The sequence below is a fragment of the Arachis ipaensis genome, chromosome B04, assembly GCF_000816755.2.
Source record: "Arachis ipaensis cultivar K30076 chromosome B04, Araip1.1, whole genome shotgun sequence".
NCBI classification, from domain to species: Eukaryota; Viridiplantae; Streptophyta; class Magnoliopsida; order Fabales; family Fabaceae; genus Arachis; species Arachis ipaensis.
In genome coordinates this window covers 121,420,685-121,430,357 of record NC_029788.2, presented here as the reverse complement: position 1 = coordinate 121,430,357, position 9,673 = coordinate 121,420,685, and the positions used below count along the sequence as shown (strand labels likewise).

At 34.7% G+C, this 9,673-nt stretch overlaps 1 long non-coding RNA gene across 1 annotated transcript in view; it reads left to right on the top strand.

The window, feature by feature from the left end:
- Nucleotides 1-1,694, top strand: part of LOC110271296 — a 19,962-nt gene extending 18,268 nt beyond the window's left edge. The window contains exon 2 of the long non-coding RNA XR_002361863.1: nucleotides 1,654-1,694. This is a non-coding gene — a long non-coding RNA (uncharacterized LOC110271296). The remainder of the gene's footprint in view (nucleotides 1-1,653) is intronic.

The following is a 9,673-nucleotide window of genomic DNA, read 5'->3' as shown; positions in this document are numbered from 1 at the left end:
ATATTACCGCTAAAATATCACTCATTTAGGTTGCCCCTAATCTTTGGCGAAAGTATGTTATAACATTTTGAATTGCTTCGGATGCAAGACAACCAAATGAACCCCTGCTTCTTTGGGAGTTTTTTTATTATTGTTAAATGATCAAGTAGTTAATGAATCACATACATGAATGGCTATAGCATATATGTGAAAATAATATATTAATCTTAACCATCAGCTATATGTGGGATGATTGATGAATGACCGAAAACCTTTAAGATAGAATTAGCCAACAAAATATTTGTTAAATAAAAAGGAGTAATTTTAAAAATATTAAATATATTCAATACATTAAAAATGTATTGTAAATATGAAAATTTAAAAGCTTTGTTGATTTGGACGGTCAACCACACATTCTAATTGTTGACTTATATTTTTATTTATCTTAGCTTTGACTTGTTCTAGAAACACCCTCTTATATATCCTTACGTTTTTTCTGACGTGTATATATGCGCTGGCATGCATTGAAATTGGGATGGGATTGTTGGATGTATGATGCATGATATAACATTTTGAATTGCTTCGGATGCAAGACAACCAAATGAACAGTTCTTTGGACGTTTTTTTTAATTAAATAATCAAGTAGTTAATGAATCGCATACATGATACGTGAATGACTATAGTTCTATGTGTGGAAACGATAATACTAAAAAAACAAAAATTTTTTTTTGTCTGTTTTTAGTTAATTATTTTTTATTACAAAAATCTTTCATGTGAGAATAATGTATAATCTTTCAATGAAATTGATATTATTATTTTAATTAATGTTTTAAAGATATTTATTAAGCTATTTTTTTACTTTGAGTAATGTATTTGTATGTGATGATAAGATGATGCGGTGATGATGCAATTAAAATCCCAAAAGCTAGCGAGAATGGTTGGCAGTGTGAGGCTAAGTTACAGCCACATACCTAGCTAGCTGTAATATGTTACATGTAAGTGAGATTAGTGAATCAATTTCTGATTTTTCATTTTTCTTCTTCCTATTGAAATGTTAAACCAATCTAGAATGTTCTAATTTGCCTATAAATACTCATCATCAACACACACACCCCTTTCTACTGTCTCTCTTAGCTTGAAACCTTTTGTTCTTCACTTCATTATCCCAAATCTTTTGTTTCCTTTGATTTGGTTATATACCATAAAATGGGTGACCCAAAGAGGAATCAAATAAGAGATTATTTGTGTCCAACGAATCGATCTTCTACTAATAATCAAACTTCAAACAATAACACATCACAAAGTTCAATCACCTTGCCTACCATAAAAGGTTCTTTGTGGCCAAAACCATTATCAAACCCATCAGCAAGCACTTCTTCAAATGGTGCTGCATCAAGCCCTAGGCCACCGTCATTATTCGACATGAAGAAAATATTTGGTAATCGCAAAGAAGGTTGATGAAGCCATGACCCACCAACTAGGATCCGTAAGAAATCTCATCAAGCTTTCTCACCGTTCAATAATAGGTCTTATAGTATGTCCCTCTTTTTTCTTTTTAATTGTCATTATATATAGGTTGGAATATTTACAATATTAATATATGTTATCATGAGATCCAATGATCTACTACATACATAGGGTCTAGTTAATTATATCACTGTGTACAAGATGAAGTTGATGAAGATCATTACCCAAGTGTGTGACGCTTTTGTATTTTATTATATCTTTTTCTATATATTTTTGTCCTTTGAATCTTAGTTCTTTGTTTCTATATCATTATCCTTTTCCCCATGGATATTAGTTTTTCAATTATATTTTTGTCTCTCTCTTCATAAAGTTAGGGGTGCTTTTTTTCAACTTTTTCAAACCGACATTTCATTCCATCATCTATCTTCTAATAATAATTGTTTATATATTACAAGGAAAATTAAACTTCTTATAGTACTACTAATAATTTATGAATTGGGAAGGGAAGGTTGGCCATGATATAGTTTTAGATTCCAGTTGAAATTTAGAAAGTTTAAAAGTGTTAAATAAATTAATGGGTTCAACCAAACGCCGCCACCCATTCACATTTGGATCTGAACAGTGAACGCACTATCACAAATGAAAAGAGAGAATTTAAGATTTTGAATTGATGTACGCTGATGTCATGTATGGAATGGAACCATGCAAATCTAATAAGTGGTCCCTTCTGTCTTATCATGGTCACTCTGATCTCACTCCTCAACAAACTCAATCTTTGATTCAATTTCATTATTCATTAAGCCACCATATTATTGGCTCTTAAATTATTTTTCATAAAAGTAAATGATATTGTGGTTTTTTAAAAAAAAAAGACTTAGGAATTCAAGAAAAAATATATGGATGATGCAAATAGCTAGAAAATTCACAAGGAGAAAGAACACACTATTTCTATGTGAGAAAGAATTGAAGGCCCTATTGAGAGAAAATTTTCTGTAATGGCGTGATAATCTTTTCAAATAGACTTTACTCAGACCACCCTATATTATGATCATGACATGGTCAAAGGTGGACTCATTGAACCATTCTTATGAAATATAAAATTTGTTTATTAAAACAGATAAAGAAAAAGATTAAAAGTGGTTTTGTTTATTTTTTATTAAAAGAAGAAAGGGAAAAGGGATCGGAAGCTTTCAGAAAACTCTGTAGTTGAAAAGTATGTGTTCATTTGTTAATAGAAACTAGAAAGAAACGAAAATATCATCCACTCGTGATACATATGGATCATCAAGCCAACAAAAGAATTGATTAATTAATAAATTTTCTTAAAGTTAGAAATTATTATTAATTTATATTCTAAAAATATAAGTTAAATATATCAAAAAAAATATTTTATAAAAAAATTTATTTAAATAAAAAAGAATCAATATATGCATGTTGGTAAATGCTAGACTAGATTAAAGCAAGTGAAGAGTCCATTAATTTGTTATCTATTATTAGAAAAAAATGGCTTTTAACTTTTTGAATAGAAGACTAATAAATTGTTGACTTAATACTGCAACAATAGTTCGCGTGCAAATTTAAAAAACCGAATGAGTTTATGTGCCAAATCTGTTCATCAAATAAATTAAATTAAATTCAAGTTGCACCACGAACTGCACATTTTGCATAAACTTCAACCTTTGTTAGAATTCAAATATCAAACGATGATTTAATATGTTCATTTTTTGAGTGTTCCTACTTACTTTCTAATTATATATAGCCTTTTGTTATGGAGCCAAAATATAAAGAATATTAATGTATATTATTAATCTGTATAATATATACTCTCGAATTTTATGATGAACTGATAATTGATTTAGATACGGCAAAAGTTAGTTATTAGAATTTGTTAAATGAAGTATCGACCGAATCACTATATGCTAACAATCCTAAAAAAAAAAACGGAGCTTTTTTATTCCCTTGATATGTCTTTAGGCTATAGTTAAAGTTAAAGGGGCAAATTATGCCTGAATTTTCCTATAATTTTGTGAAATTTTAACTTGACTCCCTTTTATTTGTTTAGAGTTTAGTCGACATTGACCTCTCTTCAGGAGAGATAGTTAGTGTTATATATGACTTTAGAAATAGAGGGGATTTAGATTCTATTTTACCAAACTTCGAAGGGAGTGTAATTTGCAATGTTAGTATGAACAACAGAGAGTACCCTTTTAGGGTTTTGTGTTGCACCCTGCTAGGGTTTTGTGTGTTACCACGCGTTTATTCAAAATTATATCTCGATTTCACCAAAGTAAGAGTATTCCTAGCTAATCTAGAAAGAAGTACAAGGAGAAATCAGATTTGTATAGAGAATATGGAGGAGATTGTGTGTTTGGCGGAAGATGATATCAAATCAAGATTAGAGGATTGTTCATGGAGTTTAGTTGGAAGGTTGATGGCGGATAGAAGTTTCGGTATGGGCATAATAGAGGCAGCATTTTTTGCAATTTGAAATCAACCAGAGGGATTCCGCTTGAAATACCATGGTGAAAATATTTATCAATTCTTCTTCGCTAAAGAGGCTGATGTGATAAGGGTGAAAAGGGGTTCCCCATGGCTCTTTAAGCAATATGTAATTCATGTGAGGCGATGGAATGCAGAGATGAATATTGAAGAGGCAGATTACTCATTAATACCTACCTGGATCCAATTATGGAGTATGCCAGACCATTGCAAAACGAAGGAGGCTGCCCGCAAAATTGGAGAAAGATTGGATGAGGTGCTAGAAGTAGAGACTTACCTGATGAGAAGTAAGGAGGATCGGATCATGAAGGTGAGGATTAATTTGAATGTTACTCACACGCTGAAGCAGATTATTAGAATGGCTAGTCCAGATAAGAAAATTTTTGAAGTCCAGTTGAAATATGAACACTTAGGGATGTGTTGTAGTTTTTGTGGATTTATTGGCCATGATTCCAGAAATTGCAGTAAACTTCTGGAAAATTCTGCTGATCTGAATCAAAAGGAGGAAAGGTGGAGTACTCAACTAAGGGCAGAGTTCACAGGGTGGAAGCTGGAGAATAATAAGGAGAACGTGATCCCAAACATAAGTAGAAGAGGAAGAGGAGGAGATCAGTTAACCAAAAAGTCAACACCTATTAGTCTAATCAAAAGCTTTTCCAAATTATCCTGTAATGACGTCAATACAAAAATCATGATCCACTTCAAGCCTAACACAGAAAATCAAAATTCTCCCGCACTAGACCTGCACATTCATACCCCAAACCAAATATTACTTATTTCTCTGTCTCAAAACAATAGTAAGGAACATGATCCTGCAGGAGCCGAGGAGGTAATGGGGGAGTCATTTTATATGGAGGAAGTAGGCACATTCCAGCCGGATAGTAAATCTGGTAAAAACTCTAGAAACTTAAAGAGGCAGAAGATTAAGCATTTAGCACGACAAAGCAATGAAGCTGGAAACATCAAGATGGTTACAGGGATGAAACGTAATGCGGAGACTAGGGAGGAGGTGGAGGAAGGTCAGATTGAGAAAGAAGGGTTAGTAGAGAGAAATGTTGACTAGGGTGAGGATGCCAACCCATCAAAGGCACTCATGGGGCTATGAAGTTGATAATGTGGAACTGTCGGGGTTTGGGGAAACCCTTGACAGTTCACAACATCAAAGGGATGCAAAACTCCCATTCCCCCGAGGTGGTGTTCTTATGTGAGACAAAGAACCAATCCTCACTAGTAGAAAGACAGCTAAAAAGTGTGGGTCTCACGGAGGTATATTGTGTTAATCCTAATGGCACGGCAGGAGGCTTAGCTCTGGCATGGAGGGAAGGAGTGAAAGTGAAGGTGAATAGCAGTGCAGAATTTTATATATCCTTCTCAATTGAAGATCAAGAGAGAAAAATCACATGGGAGATTGATGAGCGGATAATTTATACGCTTTTTGGCATTGTTTGTAGGTAGTTTTTAATATGTTTTAGTCATTTTTTATTATATTTTTATTAGTTTTTAAATAAAAATCACATTTCTGGACTTTACTATGAGTTTGTGTATTTTTCTGTAATTTCATGTATTTTCTGGCTGAAATTGAGGGAGCTAAGCAAAAATTTGATTCAGGCTGAAAAAGGACTGCTGATGCTGTTGGATTCTGACCTCTCTGCGCTCGGAATGGATTTTTGGGAGCTACAGAAGTCCAATTGGCACGCTTCCAATTGGGTTGGAAAGTACACATCCAGGGCTTTCCAGCAATATATAATAGTCCATACTTTGCTCAAGGATAGACGATATAAACTGGCGTTCAACGCCAGTTCCATGTTGCAGCCTGGCGTTCAGCGCCAGAAACAGGTTACAAGTTGGAGTTCAACGCCAGAAACAGGTTACAACCTGGCGTTCAATTCCAGAAACAGCCCAGGCACGTGAGAAGCTTAAGTCTCAGCCCCATCACACACCAAGTGGGCCCCATAAATGAATTTTTGCATTATCCATCTTAGTTTACTCATTTTCTGTAAACCTAGGTTACTAGTTTAGTATTTAAACAACTTTTAGAGACTTATTTTGTACCTCATGACATTTTAGATCTGAACTTTGTACTCTTTGACGGCATGAGTCTCTAAACTCCATCGTTGGGGGTGAGGAGCTCTGCTGTGTTTCGATGAATTAATGCAACTATTTCTATTTTTTATTCAAACACGCTTGTTTCTATCTAAGATGTTCATTCGCACTTCAATATGATGGATGTGATGATCCGTGACAGTCATCACCATTCTCAACCTCTGAATGCGTGCCTGACAACCACCTCTGTTCTACTTTCGATTGAATGAATATCTCTTGGATTCCTTAATCAGAATCTTCGTGGTATAAGATAGAATCCATTGGCAGCATTCTTGAGAATCCGGAAAGTCTAAACCTTGTCTGTGGTATTCCGAGTAGGATTCAGGGATTGAATGACTGTGACAAGCTTCAAACTCGCGAGTGTTGGGCGTAGTGACAGACGCAAAAGGATCAATGGATCCTATTCTGACATGATCGAGAACCGACAGATGATTAGCCGTGCGGTGACAGCGCACCTGGACCTTTTTCATTGGGAGGACGGATGGTAGCCATTGACAACGGTGATCCACCAACACACAGCTTGCCATAGGAGGAACCTTGCGTGCGTGAAGAAGAAGACAGGGAGAAAGCAGAGATTCAGAAGACAAAGCATCTCCAAAACTCCAACATATTCTCCGTTACTGCAGAACAAGTATTTATTTCATGCTCTTTTATTCTTCGCGATTCAAACTGATAACTATAATTGATATCCTGACTAAGAGTTACAAGATAACCATAGATTGCTTCAAGCCAACAATCTCCGTGGGATTCGACCCTTACTCACGTAAGGTATTACTTGGACGACCCAGTGCACTTGCTGGTTAGTGGTACGAGTTGTGAAAAGTGTGATTTACAATTCGTGCACCAAGTTTTTGGCGCCGTTGTCGGGGATTGTTCGAGTTTGAACAACTGACGGTTTATTTTGTTGCTTAGATTAGAAAAAATTTTTCTTTTTGGTTTAGAGTCTTCTATTATTGTTTTTGGTTGAAATTATTTTTTTAAATCCTTATTTTCTCTTTTTTTGAAATTTTTTTAACTAATAATTGAGTTTTTCTGTTTGAGTTTAGTGTCATGTTTTAAATTTGGTGTCAACTGCATGTTTTTATTTCCCTTTAAATTTTCGAATTGCATGTTCTTTGTTCTTTCTTAATCTTCAAGTTGTTCTTGTTTATTTTCCTTGTTTGATCTTTAGTTTTTCTTGTTTTGTGATTTTTCTTGTTTTTCTTGTGCATTTTCGAATTATTAGCATCTAAAAAAAAGATTTATTTATACCTTGTTAAAACACTTCAAATTTATAGCTCAATTGGCTAGAGCGTGGTGCTTATGTTCTTGGTAATTGGCTATCCTCTTTTTTTTTAAAAAAAAAAACTTTTTCAAAAATAATTTTTCTTTGAATAAATCTTGTGCCAAACTTTAAGTTTGGTGTTTTCTTGTTGATTTTTCTTTAGTTTTTGAAAGTTTTATTTTGGTTTTCCAAAAATTTTAAGTTTGGTGTTCTATCTTCATGTTCTTGTTGTTCTTGTGAGTCTTTAAAGTGTTCTTGAGTCTTCCTTGTGTTTTGATCTTAAAATTTTTAAGTTTGGTGTTCCTTGGTGTTTCCCTCCAAAATTTTCGAAAATAAGGAGCATTAGATCTAAAAATTTTAAGTTTTGTGTCTTTTTATTGTTTTTCTCTTTCCTCATTGAATTCAAAAAAATCTTTTTCCTTTATTTTAATTGATTTTTCGAATTTTCCTTTTAAAAATTCAGATTTTATTTTAAAATTTTTTATTTTATCTTATCTTAGTTTTAAAATTTCAAAATTCAAATCTTTTTTAAAAAAAAATCATATCTTTTTCAAAATCTTATCTTATCTTATTTCAATTTTCAAATTTCAATTTTTAATTTTCAATTTTCTTTTATTTCTTTTTCTTCTAATTTTCGAAAATATAGTAAATTTTTCAGTTATTTTATTTTATTTTAGTTAATTTTAATTTTCATTTTCAAAAAAAAAATTTTGCAATCCGCATCATCTCCCTTTCTCCATCATGGACCTAAGTGGAAATGAACAGTCCAGGGGTCATATGCTAACCCCACTACTACTTCATATGGGAGCAGTATCTGTATATCCTCCATTGGAGTCAGTAGCTTTGAGTTGAATCCTCAGCTCATTATCATGGTGCAGCAAAGTTGCCAGTATTCCGGTCTTCCACAGGAAGAACCTACAGAGTTTCTGGCACAATTTTTACAAATTGCTGACATAGTGCATGATAAGGAAGTAGATCAGGATGTCTACAGATTATTACTGTTTCCATTTGCTGTAAAAGACCAAGCTAAGAGGTGGTTAAATAACCAACCTAAGGCTAGCATAAGGACATGGAAACAGCTGTCAGAAAAATTCATGAATCAATACTTCCCTCTAAAACGGATGACACAGCTAAGGCTGGACATCCAAGGCTTTAAACAAGGAGATAATGAATCTCTTTATGATGCTTGGGAGAGATACAGAGAGATGCTAAGAAAATTCCCCTCTGAAATGTTTTCAGAATGGGTGCAGTTAGACATCTTCTATTATGGGCTTACAGAGAAAGCTCAAATTTCTCTAGATCACTCAACTGGTGGATCTATACACATGAGAAAGACAATTGAAGAGGCTCAAGAGCTTATTGATACAGTTGCCAGAAATCAGCATCTGTACCTAGGCAGTGAATCTTCCATGAAAGAAGAGGCTAAAACAGTAACTGCTGAACTCAGTCCTGCAGAACAAATTACCGAATTCAATCAGCAATTAGACTTTCTAACAAAACAGCTGGCCGAATTTAAGGAGATACTACAAGACACAAGAATGGCTAATCTGAATATGGAAGTACAGTTGAAGCAAACAGAATAGCAGTTATCAAAACAAATAACGGAAGAGTGCCAAGCAATTCAATTAAGAAGTGGGAAAACATTAAATACATCACTTCAAGGCAGCAGAAAGCCAAGAAATGAATAACCTGCTATCCAAAATCCCTCTGAGGATAGTAAGAGCCCAGAGAGGAATAACTCTGGCGTTCAAACGCCAGAAACAGGCAAGGAGTTGGCGTCAAACGCCCCGGATCTGTCTTCAACTTGCTGATGGCTCCATTAAATATCCATCAGGCATAATTGAGGACATGATTGTCAAGGTTGGGCCATTTGCCTTCCCTACTGACTTTGTAGTGCTGGAAATGGAGGAGCACAAGAGTGCAACTCTCATTCTAGGAAGACCATTCCTAGCAACTGGACGAACCCTCATTGACGTCCAAAAAGGGGAGATAACCCTAAGAGTCAATGAGGATGAGTTTAAGTTGAATGTTGTCAAAGCTATGCAATATCCAGACACATCAGACGACTGCCTGGGCGTTGATATAATTGACTCCCTGGTGGAAGAGATCAATATGACTGAGAGTCTCGAATCAGAGCTAGAGGACATTTTTAAAGATGTTCAGCCTGATCTGGAGGAACCAGAGGAAATAAAAGAACCTCTGAAAACTCCTCGGGAAGAGGAGAAACCTCCTAAACCCGAGCTCAAACCACTACCACCATCCCTGAAATATGCATTTCTGGAAGAAGGTGATACTTTTCCTGTAATCATAAGCTCTGCTTTAGGGCCACAGGAAGAGAAAGCACTAATTCAGGTGCTAAGG